The 20,406-nt window shown below is 38.1% G+C and overlaps 1 long non-coding RNA gene across 1 annotated transcript in view; it reads left to right on the top strand.

Moving 5' to 3' along the window:
• LOC131818066 (uncharacterized) overlaps positions 1-11,325 on the top strand; it is a 327,652-nt gene extending 316,327 nt beyond the window's left edge. Inside the window, exon 3 of the long non-coding RNA XR_009348687.1 lies at positions 10,972-11,325. This is a non-coding gene — a long non-coding RNA (uncharacterized LOC131818066). The remainder of the gene's footprint in view (positions 1-10,971) is intronic.
• The last annotated feature ends 9,081 nt before the right edge of the window (positions 11,326-20,406 follow it).

The raw sequence follows: 20,406 nt of genomic DNA, 5'->3' as shown, positions 1-20,406 counted from the left end.
CCATTGATAGGTGAATGGATAAAGACAATGTGGTTGTATATACACCAGTGGAATATTATTTAACCAGACAATGTGGTTGTATATACACCAGTGGAGTATTATTTAACCAGAGAAATACTGAAATCTTGCCATTTGAAACAACATGAATAGAGCTAGAAAGTATAATGCTAAGCGAAAAAGTCGATCAGAAAAAGACAGATACCATATGATTTTACTCATGTGGAATTTAAGAAATAAAACAAATGAACAAAAGAAAGAGAGAGAAAGAGAAAAGAAGAAATAGACTCTTAACCATAGAGAACAAAGTGATGGTTACTAGAGGAGAGATGAGAGGAGGGAGTGGGTGAAACTGGTTAAGGGGATTAAAAAGTTCACTTACCTCGATGAGCACTGAATAACATATAGAATTGTTGAATCACTATATTGTACACCTAAAACTAATATAATACCATATGTTAATTACACTGGAATTAAAATTAAAAACTTAATAAAAATGAAAAAAGTTAAAATTATAAAAAAACTAATATAATTCCTCTGTGGGGAACAATACAGCTGAGAATTAGGACTACATTTCCCATTCCCCCTTGCAGCTAAATGTGAACATGTGACTAAGTTTGCATATCAATTTCCAGGAACCTTCCTAAAGAGATAGCTTGGGCATGCTGATGTGTTCCTTCTTTGTTCCTACCATCATCTTGCTTCTTGGAGTTTGGGTGCAGCCACCTTGGACCTCAAAGAGGGGGACTATCTGTATCTTAGGGGTTTTAGAGTATTGAGCTGGAAAAGATAAGGTTCTTGAAATGTTCGCAGTAGAGAGTCACGGGCTACTTCCATTTGGACTCCATGTATGTGATCATGAAATGAACTTCCATCTTGTTTACCACAATTATTACTTTTTTTTTTTTTCTGTCTGCATTTGCAACTGAATCTAATCCAACTGATATGCTGCCTATAGTTTCTTCCCCACTGGTTGAAATTCCACTTAAGATTTATTTCTTTGGATGTTAAAGACTTGTATCACTCGTTGTGAAAGACCTAGCAAAATATGGATTCCATAGTATGGGCTCCTAGCTTCAGTCTTTACAGGTGACATTCTTAGCCCATTGTCCAGTGCCAGGAGAGTGTGTGGACAGCACTGGGTGTCTGAAAGGTGAGGGGAGACAGTTGAAGAAAATCTACCCTTTCAATATTGTGCCAACTCCTCTTACGGACAACTTGTCTTGAGACAAGAAATGATTATCTTGGATGTTGTTACCTATATTTCCCCAATTTTTTATTATTAAAATGGCGAACACATAAAATTGAAAGGAAAATATTTACAGTGAACACTCATACATTCACCATCTACATTCAGCTGTGAAAACTGGAGCATACTTGTTTCATCTCAGTCCGTCTATTTGTCCCTTTGCCCATCCTTCAATCCATCTTTTTTTTTTTATTATATTTTGAAGTAAGTTGCATGCATCAGTACACTTTCTCTTGACTCCTTCCCTCTTCCCTAAATTTTGTTCATTTTTGTAGCTTCTTTGTTTCTGTTTAAGCCCATTTCCCTACAAAGGAAAGAGAGCAGGTGCTCCAGAGCCGAGAATTATGACTTAGAGATCCACAGATCCTCGACTCTTCTAACACCCAAAGTTACATGGCCACAAATGGAGGATGGAGATGCTGTCCTTCTGGATATATCTTGCCTCCTCCCTCTCTACTCTTAAATTTGCTCCAAGATTGTTCTCCAGATTTCCTTGATCCCTATAGGTCTCCTTTCCTGCTTGTCTCCTGCCATTTACTTCCATGGCTTGTTGAGGTAAAAAGATCATTCCTCCTTAGCCAGAATCTTCTCCATTCTCTTCAACTAGATCTTCCTCCATAAGCTCTGCAGTGAAGCCTGCCTCCCTTTGTCCCCTTCTTAGGGCATCTCCAGCAATTCTGTATATGTCACTCTAGAAAATCAGTTCACCTCCCCTTGGCTCAAAGCTCAGGTTTTGCTCTGTGTTTCTTAACTTAGAGCTTCCTGTGGTTGTAACTTGGCCTATATTTTTTTTTAAAGATTTATTTATTTATTTTAGAGAGAGTGAACAGGGGGAGGGGCAGAGGGAGAGAGGAGAGAGAATCTCCAGCAGACTCTCCTCTGAGCATGGAGCCCGACCTCACAACCCCCAGATCATGACCTGAGCCAAAACTGAGACTTGGACGTGTCACCGACTGTCTTCATTGGAGCCTCAGTCTCCTAAGCGTCCTCCCTCTCACTCTCTGGGAACCCCAGAATATCAGACCTCCTGGAGTTGAAGAGGGAATGAGGAATTCATGATTTGCTCTTGGAGTTTTCTGACAATAAGATAGGTACCTAGATGGATTCGAGTTTTTTTGTTTGTTTGTTTATTAACATATAATGTATTACTTGTTGCAGTGGTACAGGTCTGTGATTCATCAGTCTTGGCACTCATCGTAGCACATACCCTCCCCAGTATCCATCCTGCAGCCACCCCATCCCTCCCATCCCCCTCCCCTCCAACAACCCTCAGTCTGATTCCAAAGATTAAGAGTCTCTTATGGTTTGCCTTGCTCTCTGGTTTTGTCGTTTCATTTTTCCCTCCCTTCCCTATGATCCTCTGTCTTGTTTCTCAAATTCCAGAATCAGTGAGATCATATGATAATTGTCTTTCTCTGATTGACTTATTTTGCTCAGCATAATACCCTCTAGTTCCATCCACATCATTGCAAATGGCAAGATGTGGGGGGGGGGGTTTAGATGGGTGCATAATATTCCATTGTGTATATATATATATATATATATACCACATCTTCTTTGTCCGTTCCTCTGTTGATGGACATCTGGGCTCTTTCCATAGTTTGGCTATTGTGGACATTGCTGCTATAAACATTGGGGCACAGGTGCCCCTTCGATCACTACATTTGTATCTTTAGGATAAATACACAGCACTGCGATTGCTGGGTCCTAGGATAGCTCTATTTTCAACTTTTTGAGGAACCTCCATACTGCTTTCCAGAGTGGCTGCACCAGCTTGCATTCCCACCAACAATATAGGAGGGTTCCCCTTTCTCCACATTCTCGCCAACACCTCTGGTTTTCTGACTTGTTAATTTTAGCCATTCTGACTAGGGTGAGGGGGTATGTCTTTGTGGTTTTGATTTGTATTTCTGAGGCATTAGTTTAACTAAAGCTGTTGTTGGCTGAAAACTCACAATGTGCCAAGCACTTTGCATGAATGCATATTACCTCATTTTATCCTTGCAGTAACGCTTTGAGGTAGATACTTTTACTTGTCTTCCTTTTATAGATAAAGAGGCACAGAGAAATTAAGTAATTGGCCCATGTTTGCACAGCTGATGAAAGCCCTCTAGTATGTTTTGTATGAGGAAAGCTCAGGTTAGAAAAGATGGTGTTTGTGGGGAATGTGGGTCTACTGCCTTGTAAGCTATGTAGGGCTATGCTTACATTTATATTTTCATATTGCAACATTTTTGTTTGTTTTGCAAGGCAATGTTTTTCAAACTAGACTCTTCAGACCCCAATGGTTCATGAATATTCTTGTGTTTTACCACATTTTCTTTCAAAGGGCTGTGTGCATTCTTCCAGTTTGAGAAACACTGGCTTAGAGGAGGTGGGGTGGGGGGGTTCTTCTTCCCAGTCTGTCTTCTCCTTGTTGTCACAGCCCCCAGCCTTAGTTCACCTAAGTGAACTAACAGGCCATGCCCTCATTCCTCTCACTAAACTAGGTTTCACAGTCCATTTGGAATAATTTTCTTATCCATCTCATCTGCACATCAGACTAGAAGTTGGGCCAAGAAAGGACTCAGAAAAGGGGAGAGAAGACAGAGGTTGTTTTCCAGGTAGGAGGAAAGTCATAGCAAAGGGCTGGAGGTGGGACTTTGCTGGAATAGTGGGGAAGATCATCACCCGTGTTACAGGACTAAGGGTAATAGCTGGAGGAAGGTCTAAAGGCAGCTTATCTGTAGAGCTGTGGGTGCTAGGTTATGAAGTCTAGGCAATGCTGTTGGCAATGGGGAGCCAGAGAGAAATGAATGAGCAGGTGCAGTCCCCAGTGAAGCCTCATAGGAGACAGGGGAACCTGGAGGAGATGGGCAAAGGTGGCTTTCAGATGGGCAGAAGTGAGGGGAGGAGTGGATAGGACTCTTCCGGCAGCCCTGAGCTGGACCTGCCTAGCCTCTATGGAGAGCCATGCAGGCTCTGGTTGTGTCCCCCCAGCCTGCAACAAGGAAAACACAAGCCCTGAAGATCCTCAGCTCTAAGACCCTAAATATAGTTGTTGGCTTCCTTCTTTTGAAAGAAAATTGTTTAATTCTGCTTCTTGGGCTGCCCTTTGCTTCAGTGCAGCATAAGCCAAAAAGAGAGAAAATAACTATTAACCCAAAGAATTAAAATCAGAGAAATGCAGCCAGTAGTTCTCTGTGTATCTTGTAAGCACTGGAACTCTCTCCACTCAGCTCTCGTGTGCACTGGAGACTGTGCTGGAGCAGCTGGGTCTCCTGATCTAGTGACCACACCAGATCTCTTGCGGGTGTTCCCATCCAGCCCTGCCTGCCCCTAGGAAGGCAAGAGCCCCCACTCTGGTACAGCCTCCGCAACCCCTGTTATGTCACCACCGGTATGATCCCACCTCCCCCAAGCACCTGAATAAAACCAACAGCACTGTGGCCTTTGATGGTCAAGGGACATACTGGGAAAGCGAACTTTCCCATGTGGACAAAGGAAAGACGTGGAGAGCAGGACCCAGAGGCAGGTCAGGGACTAAGTTCGTCCTCAAGCCCCTTGGCGTGACCGAGCCCCAGCACAGCTGTGACATTAGCAGCCGGCATTTGAGGCACAATAATAATTCTTCAGATCAAAGCAGCTCCGTCTTTAGACAATTACAGTAAAATTGAAGCTCTCCTCTAAAAGAAACACATGCTCTTGTTGTGTTCCCCCCCTCGCCCCCTCCTTATCTGATTCTTTATGAACAAATTGGTTTTCAGGGCTATAGAAAGAACCGATTGGAAGCTTAAATTCTCACTGTCTGCCCAGGGGTGGATTCGCAGGGGTGGACATGGAACATCTGAAAGCTGATTTTTTTTTTTTAAATTGATATCCAAGAATAAAAGAGAGAATGGTAGGAGAAGCTGATCAGGAATGAATAAAGTCTCCTTTTAAGCTGAAATAACACCCTCCCCCCATCTTCCCTCCAGAAAAGCTGGACTGTAATTGCTTGCAATCACTCGGCACAAATTGTCTGCTCGTATTTGCTTTTTAATTTTGTATAATCTGGTCCATTTCGCTCTCTCTGCCTTTGAGCTTAACCTCTCTCTTTCTCTCTCTCTTCCTCTTATTCCTTCTCTCTTCCTCTCTCTCTCTTTAATTCTTCAGGTCGTTCAAAAAATTAGTAATAATTCCCAATGATATTTGATGGCTTTTACCAAGCAAAGGCACTCAGGGAAAAGAGAAAAAAAAATACACACATATGCCAGAATAGAATGGATCTGGGCTGCATCTGCTTACAGGTTCATTTCTGCATCCAAAGTATTGTTTATTTTAGTGAATTATACAGTCTTTTAAGGCAGGGTAGACATTTTAATTAAAAACTGGACTGATCCCAAAGTGAACAACAACAACAAAAAAGCCAGAACAAGAGAGGTGATTTCTCAGAGTAACTGTGCAGGCTTATGTCTCCCGGCCCCATAGATCCCCACTTGTTCTCACAAGTGCATTCCTTTCAACACGCTGCCGCGTCCGTCCTGCGTCCGTCCTGCCATCTCACCGACCAGTGCCTACCTCTCTTCTTTGGCCTGTGCTTTACCTATGTGGGGCCTGGTAAATCTAAAAGGTGATAGGGAGGTGAGGGGATTTAGATGGGGGAAAGTCCAGAGGGAAAATCTTCCAAGGGCAGAGAAAAGAAGAAAAATGGAAAAAGAGGTGGATGTGAAGAGAAGGTAAACCAGATGAAAAGCACAATTTTTTCCAGGAGCCAGGGATGTGACTAAGGCTGAAATATATGCTTTCTATCAGCACCACATGCCCTGGTCTTCTGAAAGAGACATTATATGCCAAGAAAAGGAACATCAGTTGAACTGCGTGGCTAAGAGTTTGATTTCTGTCCTGCTTCAGATCCTTACTGTGGGTTTGTTTACAGATGACTTCTCTGTATTTCAGTTTCCTTTTCTGTAAAGTTGGAATGACAATGTAGCCTTCCCTATGAGGCTGCTTACGTGAAATAACACGTGTAAAGTACATAGCAGGTGCTTGGCATGTTTTAAATGCTCAAGAACTATTAATCATTATTATCATTATTTCAGTTTAATACCAGATTACTTAAGATATCGGGATTCAGTCAGGGAAGTAGATAAGAGTATTAGGAAGTAAAGAATTTATTACAGACATTAGAATTTGCACACTTACGGAAAAAGCTGAGGAAGTTAGATCTGGAAGGAGAGTTAGAAGAACAGAGAAAAATCAGAAATGGTGGTTTCACTGCTGAATTCTACCAAAGGCTTAAGGAATTAACATCAATTCTACATACTTTCATCCAGAAAGAAGGAAAAAATACTTCCCAATTCATTTTATGAAGTTAATAGTATCCTGATACTAACTACAGACTAATACAGAACAACAAAAGAAAGAAAGAAAGAAAAAAAGAAAGAAAGAAAGACCTATGGGCCAATATAACTCATGAACATAGATGCAAAAATTTTTAACAAATTGTTAGCAAATACATTTCGGCAATATACAAAGGGAATTTTATACCATAACCAAGCAGGGTTTATTCCAGCACTGCAAAACTGTTTACATATTCATAAATCAAACAATATAATCCACCATATTAACAGGCTACAGAAAGATTGCATGATTGTATCAACTGAGGCAGAGAAAACATTTGACAAAATGGAATACCTGTTCATGATAAAAATTCTCAGAAAAATGGGAATAGAGAGGGATGCTCAACTTTATAAAAAGCATCTACAAAAACCCTACAGCACACCTTATACTTTTTTAAAAATAGGGTCCATACCCAGCATGAAGCCCAATGCAGGGCTTGAACTCATGACCCTGAAATTGGGACCAGAGCCAAGATCAAGAGTCAGACGCTTAACTGACTGAGCCGCTTAGGTGCCCTGCAAACATTTTACTTAATAAAAAGACTGAATACTTTCCCCCAAAGATCAGGAATAAGGCAAGGATGACCACTCTCACTATTCCTGTTATACACAGTGCTGCACGTTCTACTCAGTGCAGTAAGGCCAACAGAAGAAATCAAATGCACACAGATTGGAAAGGAAGAAGTAAAATGATCTTCACTTGCATAAGACATGATTGTCAACATAGAAAATCCTTAGAGATCTACAAAAATTAATAATAAAATCTTCTAGAATGAATAGCAAGTTTAGTAAAGTCACAGAACAGAAGATACAATACATAAGAACCAACTATATTTCTATAGATTAACAATTAACACATGGAAATAAAAATTAACAATTAACACATGGAAATAAAAATTATAAATACAATGCTATTTATCATAGCTTTAAAAATGAAGGCTTAGGTATAAATCCAGCAATACATGTAATTCTTGTATGTTGAAAACTATAAATGCTGATAAGAGAAATCAAAGAAGTCCTAAATAAATCGAGAGAAGTACTATGTTCATGGTTTGGAATATTCAAGATAGTAAAGATGTCAATTTTTTTTGAATTGGCTTATTCCTCAGTGTAATTCCTATAAAAATTCCAGTAGGATATTTTTTTAAATATATGCAGAATTACTCAAAAATTTATATGGAAATTCATAGAAACTAGAATAGCTAAAACTGTTTTGAAAAAAGAATAAATATGTGATAGGAAATCAGTCTACCCAATATAAAGACTTCATTTTTGGCTACAGTAATCAATGCTATGTGGCATCGTCACACACATCAGTAGAGAAGACTAGAGAAGCCAGAAATAGACCCACACAAATATGGCAAAATGATTTTTGACAAAGATACAAAAGCAATTCAGTGGAGGAAAGATGGCCTTGCAGCAAACATTGCTGGTGCAAATGGACATCAATGGGCAAACCTAAATAAACTTCAACCTAAGTTTTTAAAATAAAAATTAGGGGCACCTGGGTGGCTCCGTGGGTTAAGCCTCTGCCTTTGGCTCAGGTCATGATCTCAGGGTCCTGGGATCGAGTTCTTCATGGGGCTCTCTGCTCCGCAGGGAGCCTGCTTCTTCCTCTCTCTCTCTCTGCCTGCTTCTCTGCCTACTTCTGAACTCTGTCTGTCAAGTGAATAAATAAAACCTTTAAAAAATTTTTTTAAAAATTAAAAAATTCAAAGAGGATTACAGAACTAAATATAATTCATAAAATTATAAAAACTTTTAGAAAAAATATGAAAAAGTCTTCAGGCTCTAGAGCTAGGAAAGATTTCTTAGTTGACAGCAAAAACTCAATCTATATAAGGAAAACATGATAAGTTGATTTGGCAAAATTAAAAACTCTTGCTATGTGAAAGATCCTTTGAGGATGAAATAACAAGCTACAGAGTAGAAGAAAATATTTGCAAATCCCGTATCCAACAAAGGACTAGTTTCTAGACTATATAAAAACTTTTGAAACTCAGCAGTAAGAAAAAGCAAACAATCTATTTAGAACATGGCAAGTGACATCAAGAGTCATTTCACCAAAGATATACAAATAGCAAATAAGCACATGGAAAGATGTTCAACATCATTAGCTATTTAAAAATATTAAATTAAAATTAAAACCACAATGAGCTATCATTACACACCTATTAGATGAGATAAAATAAAAAAAAATAGTGACAATACCAAATACTTTTAGGGATGCAGAGAAATCACTCCTACATTGCTGGTGGGAATTCAAAATGATAGAACTGTTCTAGCAAAGAGTTTGGGAATTTCTTAAAAGCTGAACATGTAATTATACTACCCAACAATCATACTCCTGGACATTTACATTAGAGAAATGAAAACCTATATACCATGTAAGAACCTGTACGTGAATGTTTATAACAACTTTACTTATAATAAAAAAAAGCTGGAAACAACTGATATGTCTTTCAATGAGTGAGTGGTTTTTATCAAGAAGGAAAAATACACAAAAGATTGGGGGATAAAGGTTGGGATGATAAACATGGAGAGGTGAACTATAGTAGGAAGAGAGGGAGTTGATGAGTATAAGGACAAAAACCAAGAAAGTCAGAGAAGCTCAAAGCTCAGGTGTAAGGATTTTACTTGGGTGTCTTAAGCAGCAGGTAACTACTGTGGGGCTGAAAAATCATGTTTAAAAGGGAAGAAAGAAGAAGAGGGGAAATAATAAGAAAGAAAAGGAGGTTTGAAAGAGGGAGTGAGAGAGAGCTCTCTAAGGATAAATTTTTTAGTTGACTAATGAGGGGACAGAAAAAGGAAAACTAGTAACTATTACCAAAGTAGGCAACGACTGTGGATGAGGGTTGTGACAATGTGAGCCAAAGTGGTTCAGGTACCTTGCTGTGACACCAGCACCTAGAATGTAGCAGAACGACTTGTCCAACTGCTGAGCTCAAGTGCCCTTTTCTTCAGGTAGTGTCAATCCTAGAAGGAAGCTGGAATGGAATGCAACTCCAACCAGGCTAACACATGAAGAGCTAGGGCTGTGTGCAGAGCATTTTCCATGCATTATCTCTTTTAGGTGTCACCAGGAAGCAGGTATTACTGTCTCATTTTATAGTTGACTGAATGGGGTTCAGAGAGGTTATGTAACTCCTGCAAGGTCATTCTGCCAATAAGGAGCAGATCCACATGGAAAGAAATTTTCCAGCTCCCATAATGCAATCAAAGCCAGGTGCTTAAGGGCTGCTACTGGTGGGAGAAACGTTCTGTGAAAGGAAGACAAGATCTCATGGCATCCATATTTGATGACCAAGATTTATACTCCCACTGGAGGTGTCTCTTCATTACCTCTTGGCCCATCAGGCTGGTTTCAAGGGAAATGCTACCCCATGGAAGAAAACTGGTAGTTTCCTCAATAAAAATCCTCCAACCATATTGGTTATGGGAGTGGGAGGTACAGAAAAGGAAGAGAAGTGGGTCTTCCAGTCTACTCAAAAACACAATCTACCCTCCATTTGTGGCGGCCCCTTTTCATTTCTAACCCAGAGCAATCAATGGACTTCCTCCTTTCTGAATGCTTTCTCAGTGTATTTGGTTCTAGAGCCCAGGATCCTTCCATTATCCCATCCTGAAGGGAACTTATGGGGCAAAACTCTGACTGACCATTCAAGTACTTTAGCCTGAAAGGTGATTGTGATTACAGAATTTGAGAGGGAGGTAGGCAGAGAATTATCAATACCTAAAGTGGATGCACATGTTTTTTAGTAGTTGATGGTTAATAGTTTTTGGTTAAGTAAATAAATTATCAAATGCAGCTTGATTCCATCTTTCCATCCAGATAGAACATAGGATCCAGATGTTCTGGATCCCATTCTCCAGGCCTTGGAGCAGCTCCTCATTCATTTCAAGGTTGTAATTTTCATTTTGATGTCAAGGCAGCTACTTTTAGAACTGAAACAGAAGAGATGAAATCTTATGATTTTTGAGTGGCACCTGTTTTTTTGTTTGTTTTTAACCATGGTTGGCTGTGGTCTTTTCTATTGGAATGTATTATCCATTGTTTTCATAATTTTTAGCAGTAAGTGGTCTTAGTCAAGAAGGTAACATTTGCCTAAGAGATTCAGTTGTGGATATTTTCTAGAGGATGTAGTCCCCAATGACACTTTGGTTTGTATTTATCTTTTTGCCTGGTGTAGCATGAAAGGTGATCTCTGTAACCACATGGGTCTTCCTGTGCTGCAGAAGGTAGGAAGGTAGGCAGGTAGGCAGTCAGGCAGGAAGGAATCTCTTTAATTTGGAAATTGATCCCAGTCTTAGCGACTTTAAGAACTTAACAAATTAAGAAAGTTCTTTCTTTTATTTTCTTTCCAGGGATTTGAAGAGGAGAATGAGGAGCAATTCTAAAGTGTCCCTGTCTTGTGACCCTGTCACATTCTCAGGGAAATGAACATAGGGGAGGCTACAGGATATCCTAGCAAAAGAGGCAGCCGCCTTCTGACTCTTGAGAAGAGTTCTGTGCCCTTCCCACACATGCCCCATTGATGAGAGGGCTCCTCTAGCACCCTGATCTTTTCTGGAGCGTTCTAATTCAACAAGTATGGTTTCCTGGACTGGAGAAGTCTGACTAGCAGTTTTCTTCAGGTAAGTGACATTTCTGCTTCAAATTCTAAGAATTCTAAAGAATAAGAAAATAAACAATGCAAGAATAAAAACAAAACTAAACTAAACACTTCCTGGTGCTGGGGCTTATACCACAAGTGAAAATAATGTTAGAAGCTCCTACCAACCTAGGTTAAAGGATCTCTCCAGTTGTGCCTCCTCACTCCTCCCCAAATCAAACATATTCCCTCCGTAAAAATAAATTGGTACCTGCTTCTTAACAAACAAACCCTTTGAGGGCCAAAAAAAAAAAAAAAAAAAAAAGGAAAAAAAAGCAATATTAAAAAAAAAAGAAGAAAATTACATGTGTATTTTCTCCTGACACAGTTTTAAAAGCTGTTTGTAGCTGATTTACAATGCTCCTGGTATTCAGCTTTTCATTTGAAATTCTAATAAGTGCTTTGAATGGGTTGGAGCTTGTTAGAAAGTAAAGGGAATGAAATGTCTTCATTGAATTGTGTGGTTTTACTGGCTTCCTCATGGATGTCCTAGTTCTCTCTTCACTGTCGCCTTTCTTTCCATGGAATGTTGTTGAGTTGATAGAACAATGAAAGCCAATATGGAGTCAGAGGATGACCATGCGGAACCATCATGTCTGTTCCATTTTTGTAGTCCTCTGGGTCTATACATCCACCCCTTGGTCTGCATATTCCTATGCTTTGTAAGTGAATTAGAAGAATTATTTATTCCATCCTCCCCAAGAAATTCTCCTCTAAAAATACAAATATAAAGTCTCTGGGAAGGGTTTGGACATCTCAGATCAAAGGTGCTATTTTTATGGATTAAATGTGCTCACCTTTCTTCTAAAAGCAAGTGTTGGCTGATATGAAAACCAGGCCTTAGCAGATCTTGGTTCCTATCAATAGGCCATGGTATAATTCTACAAGCTGCCCCATCTGTGACAGGCACCAAACAAAGCCATAATGATTTTTAAAAGGCAGTCAGGTCAGAATTCGTTAACGATATGCTTGCATTTCTAAATCATTTAAATAATAAGTAGCATGTTCTTGGCATCAAAGGTCTAATTCTCATTTGGTCTGACCTTGGCAAAGATAAATCCAGGCCCAGGTTAGCTTGCTGTAACAGTTGTTTTACTGCTTTATCTTCTAATATCCTCGCTTTCCCAACACTGTTATTATAAATGATGGAAAAATCTTGAATATTTGCATAACATTACAGAAGATTTGTGACTGAAAGGATAGGATGTTACTTACGCAAACCGTATATATCTTTTCCTGTGTGTTTGTAGTCAGTTCTCACTCTTCTTTCTTAGCCACACCACCCCTTCCTGGAGGATGACTTTCTAACTTAGAAAAAGAAATAGGAATCATGAAGGGTTTGAGTGAGTTGAGGAACGAATAGATGGTGAAGAAATTGAGAACATGTGGATTGGCTCTACTGAGAAATTTGGCTGCACGAGTGGGGCGAAAGAGCCTTGACATTTCCTAACTAACCTGAACAAATTTTCTGGAGAAATGGCTGACTTTGGTAGGTCTAATGGTCTCAACACATGGGAAATCCTCTTAAGATATTTATTCCCTTAGTATTTTCATCAATTTAAAATTTAAGATTGAAAAAATCTGACTAGTTTTATTGTCTGCTGCTTGCTTCAAAGAACATATCTTTATATCCTCTGTAAGACAGTTTCTGGTTGTATAAGGTTGTCTGGATTTTCTCTCTACAATAAAAATAACAGGGATCTGAGATGGTGGCAAAGGAATGGTTGCAAATGAAAGCCTCTTAGGATGTTCCAGGTACCTGTTATTGCCTTACAAACCACGCCAAAAAGGCAGTGGAGGAAAACCACAATGAATTTATGACTCTCGTGGATTCTGTGGGTCAAGAATTCCAATAAAGTGTAGTGGGGATGCTGCCCTCTCTGCTCCACAGTTTCGGGCTCAGGGCTGGTTAAATAAGAGATTCTTGGCTATGTTGGATCCAATGGCTGTGTCTTCATGTGATCATATTTCTGGCATCTGAAGAGCTTGGAAAAATATTTTACGTACCTAGGATTTCCTATGTGAATTAGAAGCTTTGGTGTCTTTCTGCCAGCTAGAAGAGTTCATTACATTTTTAATGTGATTAAAAAATTTAAATAAAATTGTGATTTTTATATATAGCCATTGGTGAAAGATGTGTTTTTAAAGCAGTAAATTAAAATCTCATTAATATTTCAATGAGAATATTTTGTGCTTATCTGTTTCATCTCTATTTTTGACCTATGGCTTAGAGTTCACAGCATGAAGGAGATGGTGAAATCTGTTCACCATAAAATGTTAATTATAAGTAAATTACAGCACAAACGTTCAATCAGCCACATTAATTCTATATAGAGTGAATTATTGTAGCAGAAAATTTTGAAATGTGACTGAATTTTGTAATCTTCAGTTTCCTTTTTCTACCTTTTATGCCAACTCTGATGCCCATGTGTTTATTCCAGAAACTCTGAGCTCTTTGTGTAGAGTTGAGCTCATTCTACTCACTGTGTTTTGAAAGTTAAATACAGTGTGCACCACCCCCCTCCATCTCTCTAAATGATTCTGATTTGTACATAACTCCGTTTGCCCATGGCAACTTAAATGAAAGCTTTGATATTTTTCAAGCAGAGTTTGGCTTTTAAATGAAGGTGTTGGGTTTGTCATATGAAAGAGTTCTCTCCTAAAATATGATCAAAATGTCCTCACATATGTCATATATATATATATATATATATATATATATATATATATATATATATATAAATTATCATTTTTCTCTTGGATTTAGGTCTGTTTTAAAGTCGTAAACTTTTTTAAAAAGAATTGTTTTTATAGCCAAAACCCAATGAGTCTTCCATCTAGGATCATCTTAGTCACAGAAAAATACAAAGGGAATCAAAAGTCTTATCCAAAGAGTAATAATAATTTAGAAAATGCTTAAAACATCCAGACTGCATATGGCAGCTAAGCTAATTGTTCATTAAAAACAAAAATATGGATGCTTTCTCAAACAAGAATGCCTCGATATATTTATTTTGTAAACAGAAATAAGGATGCTACTCATTATTAATAGGATATTTAATGCAGTGACTAGATGCTGGTAGGTACTGTATTCAAAAGAAGACAGATTTTGCGAAATACTGGGGCGGGCGTTACTTTTTTATTATTTGGTACAACTAACAGTCAACTGAATTTAAATACGTAGCCTAAAGCATTTGAGTGATAGGGGTTTTCAATTCCTAATTGTCTTCAGGTCTAAAGTATTTTGTGATGGATGCAGTATGCCTCTTTCCACTTCTCAAGGTCTAGTGTATCCTAGTGGATCTAGAATGTTTATGTTGAAAAGTTGGCTCATATTCTGGAGGACCCATTTTAGATCCATTTCGGATCCCTAAGACAAAAGCTGTCACCTCTCTCCTGGTCTTATCTCACCCATTGTGCTAACATTATTACTCAGGTATCTATTCTGTGACCTCAAGAGGACTCCATGACTTAGGGGAACATAAAGAATGGTGCATGTATTGTAACCTACCAATGCCTGGTTTCTGTATTAAGGATCAGTGTTCCCATTAGTTGAAGGAGGTAGCCTTTGTTCCTTCAGAGAAACCATTCCATTTAACACTCATTAACTCAACAGAAGGCTGAAGCATCCAAGAAAAATGGAAATGCTTTCCAGACTAGATTAATAAAGGAAGATGCAGAAATGGGAATCATAGTACCACTAAGAGAAAAATTCTTCTAGTATAAAAGGGATAAGGGAGAGAATTTCCAATTTGCTAATGGAAGAAGCTGTTAATCTGCAAATGTATTCAGGCATTGGTGAGTCTGCCTTTGACATGCTCAGGAAACCTTGAGGATTAAAATATCTGAGTCAGAATTAAGGATCTGATAACCATTAAGAGAAAAGGAGCATCCACTTCCTAAGAGGCTAGATCTGCTAAAGAAAATAGAATAAACAGTATAGTAAAGTTGAAATGATAGCCACTTTAATTTGAAACCATAAGCAAAAATTTTAAAAATAGTAAAAAATGATGTGATGCTTCTATTATAATTTTCTTCCTCTTTCTTGATGCCCCAGTTTCCCAGTCTGGGCTCTTAGTGTCTTCTGGTGTCTACTTTCCTTGTCTGTCATGTACAAAATTATAAATACATTGATAACAAAGTGATAGAAGACTTTATCTTTCTTTTATAGAGTAGTGACCACTGTTTTTGCAAAACTTGTATATGTTCACATTTTATAAAATTAAAAATGGTTAAATAAAAAAAAAAAGCAGAATTTCACTAAAAATCTCACCACTCACAAATAGTCAGCTTTCTCACCCGGTGAACATTTCCCTCAAATTCTTGGGGAGAGAGGCAGAAACAGTGAGAGGCTCAAAGAGACTGAGAAAAAATCGAGATTTTTAAAGAGGCATTTTGGGGACGCCTGGGTGGCTCAGTTGGTTAAGCAGCTGCCTTCAGCTCGGGTCATGATCCCAGCGTCCTGGGATCGAGTCCCACATCAGGCTCTTTGCTTCATGGAGAGCCTGCTTCTCCCTCTGTCTCTGCCTGCCATTCTTTCTGCCTGTGCTCACTCTCTTTCCCTCTTTCTCTCTGACAAATAAATAAAATATTAAAAAATAAAATAAAAAAATAAAGAGGCATTTTGTATGACAAAAATAACTATTAAGTGTAAGGGTACTAAATTATTTTGGGGGTACTAAATTATTAAAATTAAAAGAGGGGTGCCTGGGTGGCTCAGTGGGTTAAAGCCTCTGCCTTCAGCTCAGGTCATGATCGCAGGGACCTGGGATTCAGCCCCGTATAGGGCCCTGCTCTGTGGGGTGCCTGCTTCCTCCTCTCTGCCTGCCTCTCTGCCTACTTGTGATCTCTCTCTCTCTGTCAAATAAATAAAATCTTTAAAAAAAAAATAAAAGAAATAAAATTAAAAGAAAAAGCTTAAAGATGAAACTGAAGGAATTTTGGATCCTTGGTGGGGAGATATTTTTCATTAGAATGTACTTCTTAAATTATCTGATTAAGAAAAAAGATTGGGAAAAAGGTTTGTCTAGATTCCTTATTCTGTTTTAATTTCATGTTTCAGTATAATGTAATAGTGGTTGATTCCCTGCTTAAAAGATGAGAAAATTAGCACACAGCTGCACAATTTCTTTCCTATTTCCTGGTATTTACTGGTTATTGCTTTACTTTGTCATAGTAGTGACATTTGTCATCTTGTTTTGAACCACGAATAACACATTAATTTTGTAATATTTTTATACATCTATGTTAAAATAACTCTTCAGTGTTAAAATCGAGTTTTTAGATCTGTGTTCTTACATTATTTAAATTCTGTTTCTTTTTTAGTTGGATGAACTTTATCTTTAAGTAGACTTAGAAGATATTTAAATGCCATATTTTAAGTTCTTGCATTTTTGAGAGTGTTTGTTGCTTTTATATTCAAGGTGAAGTATGAATGCAAAGGAAGTAAATGAAAATGAATACATGAATAAATAAAAGGACACTTTAGCTGGTGATAAAATTTTCAGATCATGCTTTCTTCCCTCAAAACTTTGTTGGTCTTTGTTCATTTGTTCATTTGTTCATTGTCTCCTGGTACTTGGTACTGTTCTTTAATCACAAAGTTGTCATTCATGTATTGTTTGATTGGTAGATAGACTTGTGGATTCCATACTCTGAGTTTCTTCATATTTGAGAATATCTCAGTCTTGTGTTTGTATGTGAACATCAACTTGACTGGATATGATATTCTACAGAGCATACTTTTTTCCTTTAGCACTGTGTAAATATTACTACCTTGTCTCCTGGGATTAATGCTATGGAGAGGAGTGAGGCTCATCTAATTTTTCTCTTTATAGAGAACTTGATTTTTCTATCTGAATAACTAAAAATCTTTTCTCTCTCTTTTTTTTATTTTAAAAGATTTTATTTATTTATTTGACAGAGAGAGATCACAAGTAGACAGAGAGGCAGGCAGAGAGAGAGAGGGAAGCAGGCTCCCCGCTGAGCGGAGAGCCCGATGTGGGACTCGATCCCAGGACCCAGAGATCATGACCTGAGCCAAAGGTAGCAGCTTAACCCACTGAGCCACCCAGGCGCCCTAAAAATCTTTTCTCTTTATCCTTTAAGCTCAGCGACTAAACCAGAATATGCCTAACATCAACTAATTAGTATCAGCTTTTCTTAGAATGTACTGTGTCCTTAGATTGATCTAATTCTTCCTTTACTTCCCCCCCGCCTTATATATTTGATTTTTTATCCATCTGTTGCATTCTCTGCAGGGCCATCCACTCTTTTTTCTTTTTCTCTTTCCCTTTTCATTCACTAAAATTATCTCAAGCCTTTTCCCTATGCCACAGATTCTGGTTTTGGTCATGTTATTATATCCTACTTGTTCTCATTTATTTATTCATTATATAATGATGTTTTAATCTGCTGTTTGTCTCCAAAGCTCCAAAATCTCTTTTTCTTATATTATTTTGCTACTTTAATAGCCCACCATTCAGTGACCATTTTAGTAAATTTGTGACATATTGAATTATTCTGTAACATGGAATACTCAAAAAGAATTTTTTTTTCCCTTGGGTTGTATTTTCTTCCAGGTGAGTATGCCATCTCTCTTTTGCATGTCTTACTTTGTTTTTAGTGTTCCTTAATGTGTAGTCTTTTGAGGTCCTGACTTAATGTGGGGAGGTCTCTTACAAGATTCATTACCCTGAATACCCTGAATACCTCTACCACCTCACATACAGCAAGGTTGTCAAAACCAAAATCCAAATTTTTGCCTGTGGCAAATATCCTCACTCACTGACAAATGCTGGTGAGCTAAAAGAGGGGCTCTTGCACTCCACATTCCTTTCAGAGTTCTGGAAGTCCCTTTAGTTTGGCCAGCTCCTTGATTTCTCATCAGCTATTCACTGCTTCGGCTCTTCACTGTTTCAGTATTTTATCCTGCATATGAAGTTGATTTTAATAGAAGGTCTAGTCTAAAAGAATTAGTTTGCTATTATTAAAAATGGAAGTCCATGTTTTTTAAAAAAATTATTCATTCATTCGTTCATTCCTGTGTCCTAGCTTAATATGTGAAACCATGTGGAGATCTTCTTTTTGCACTGACAGATGTTGGGTAAATCTTATTGACCCCTTCCTATTTTATCTGAGTCCTGTTTTTCCTCCTAACACCTTAATGTTCCATCCTATTGTCTATATCCGAAGTACTTTGAAGGAGGGATTATTCTGATGGACTTTGTCTCAGAGAATCAAGGACTTAGCTCTTCTCCTGAGATTTTATTAAATGTCCCTCATCAGAATTCACTTCACCAAGTTGGAAATATATCTTATTACCTTGGACCCCACCCTCTGAAATATTGAGCCTGGACCATTTTTCCTGCCTCTTATAAGACTGAGTTCTTACAGTGATAGGGCTTCTAGTCTCAAAATTTCCTGACTCAACCCAAGATACCTAAGCACACCTTTTGTTTAGTTCCAAACTGTGAAGTATTCAGGGAAAATACTAAACGTTTTCTTTACTTCTTCCTATTCATTCTAATGTTCAGGGTCTAGTTGAAATTAGCATTAAGGTACATCAAAATAAATTTCCACCACTTCTTAAATGATATTTTTTGAAGTTTATATAACTTGAGGTTATACTGTTTTCTTTGTTTGACCATCCCTGGTGAACATTTTGCTGGTTTTCACTACTTTTTGCTCCTTTTGGTAGATATTGGAGCAGGAAGATTCTGTGTTCCTAATTTACTCCACCATCTCCCCCTTACACACAAATCTAAGATTCTGCTTTTAAGAGAAGACCTCTTAGCAGTATTGATGCTGTCCCAAATGAATGATCACATTGTCTTTATTTGGGTTCTCTCAGAAATAGACTCTGAGACAAGCATCCAAGTAAAACCAATTTATCTGTAGAGTGATCCCAGGAACTAGAAGAAGTATAGGGGGAACAAAGTAGGGAAGGGAAGGTGCTAAGAAAGAGTATATTAGCAAGCAAGTTGATATTCTGGGCAACAGAAGCTTAATTTAAATAGCAAAACTCAGGGAGTAATGGAGAACACACACTTCACAGTTATCCAACCCAAGGGAAAGGAGAGTTGGTATATTTATACACTAACTGCTGTTATTTTTTGGTTGTGACCTGCTTGAACAGGTGGTAATTCCCTTTCCAGTTCTACCTACCACATGTATAAGCAGTGCAGCAGCCTGAGATGGCCAAAGAAAGACCTCAATGAGATATGGTCTCTAGAAGTTGGAAGTTCAGCTATCATGCCCCCAAATGGTAAAATTCAAGGGAGGAAGAAAAGAGATCATCCCACAGCTGCTCAGTGGTACCCCTTGGATTGTTTCCTACTTAATCCCAAGTATAGATTTTAAGCAATAGTCCTTTCTAATTTATATAGTCATACCATCTCTTCAAATTCAGTGGATGCACTTACAGAAAAAAAAAAAATAGGGGAAATACCTTGGGAGGCCTAGAAAATGGGAAGAGACAGCTGTTTTAGTTAATAAAGCTGGAAAAACCATGGATTCTTTCTATAATTTTATATATATATATATATATATATATATATATAAAATGATATATGTAGAGATACACATGAATTCTATCCATTATATATATGAAAATATTTTTATAGGAGGTGAGGTGAAGCAATGCACACAAAATAAATGTCTGATGAATATGTTGTATGGGTGCTTTATGGACAATTAAATTGAGAGCATTAGGAGCATTGCTGAATTCTATTCCCATCTGTTCTGATCTAACATATAAGGGATCACATAGTTTTTTATGGAGGCCACCACATAAATACACTCACCCACAACCTACTTTCAAATAACCCTCTTAAAAAAAGGTATCATACTGATTTCAGTTTTAGAAGGGACACTGCTTTTGACTACTGTACATGCCCTGTGTCATGGAGTCCCACAAATCCATCCCTTTCCCTCCGTGCGGACTATCTAACCCGGGGGCTAAAAGGTGGTCAGTTACATTAAACCTGAGAGGAAAAAACTAAAATGATATCCAAGTTTATTGATCAAGTTAGAGAGAAAATGATCATGTTAAGTATAGCAAGTTGGGGAATTCCAGTCAGCTCTTTTACATATAAAGTGCATATACAGAATATTATACTTTGAAAGGTAGACATACTTCAGAAGTCCC

The sequence above is a fragment of the Mustela lutreola genome, chromosome 16, assembly GCF_030435805.1.
Source record: "Mustela lutreola isolate mMusLut2 chromosome 16, mMusLut2.pri, whole genome shotgun sequence".
In the NCBI taxonomy this organism is placed as follows: domain Eukaryota; kingdom Metazoa; phylum Chordata; class Mammalia; order Carnivora; family Mustelidae; genus Mustela; species Mustela lutreola.
This window is presented reverse-complemented; position numbering and strand designations above follow the sequence as displayed.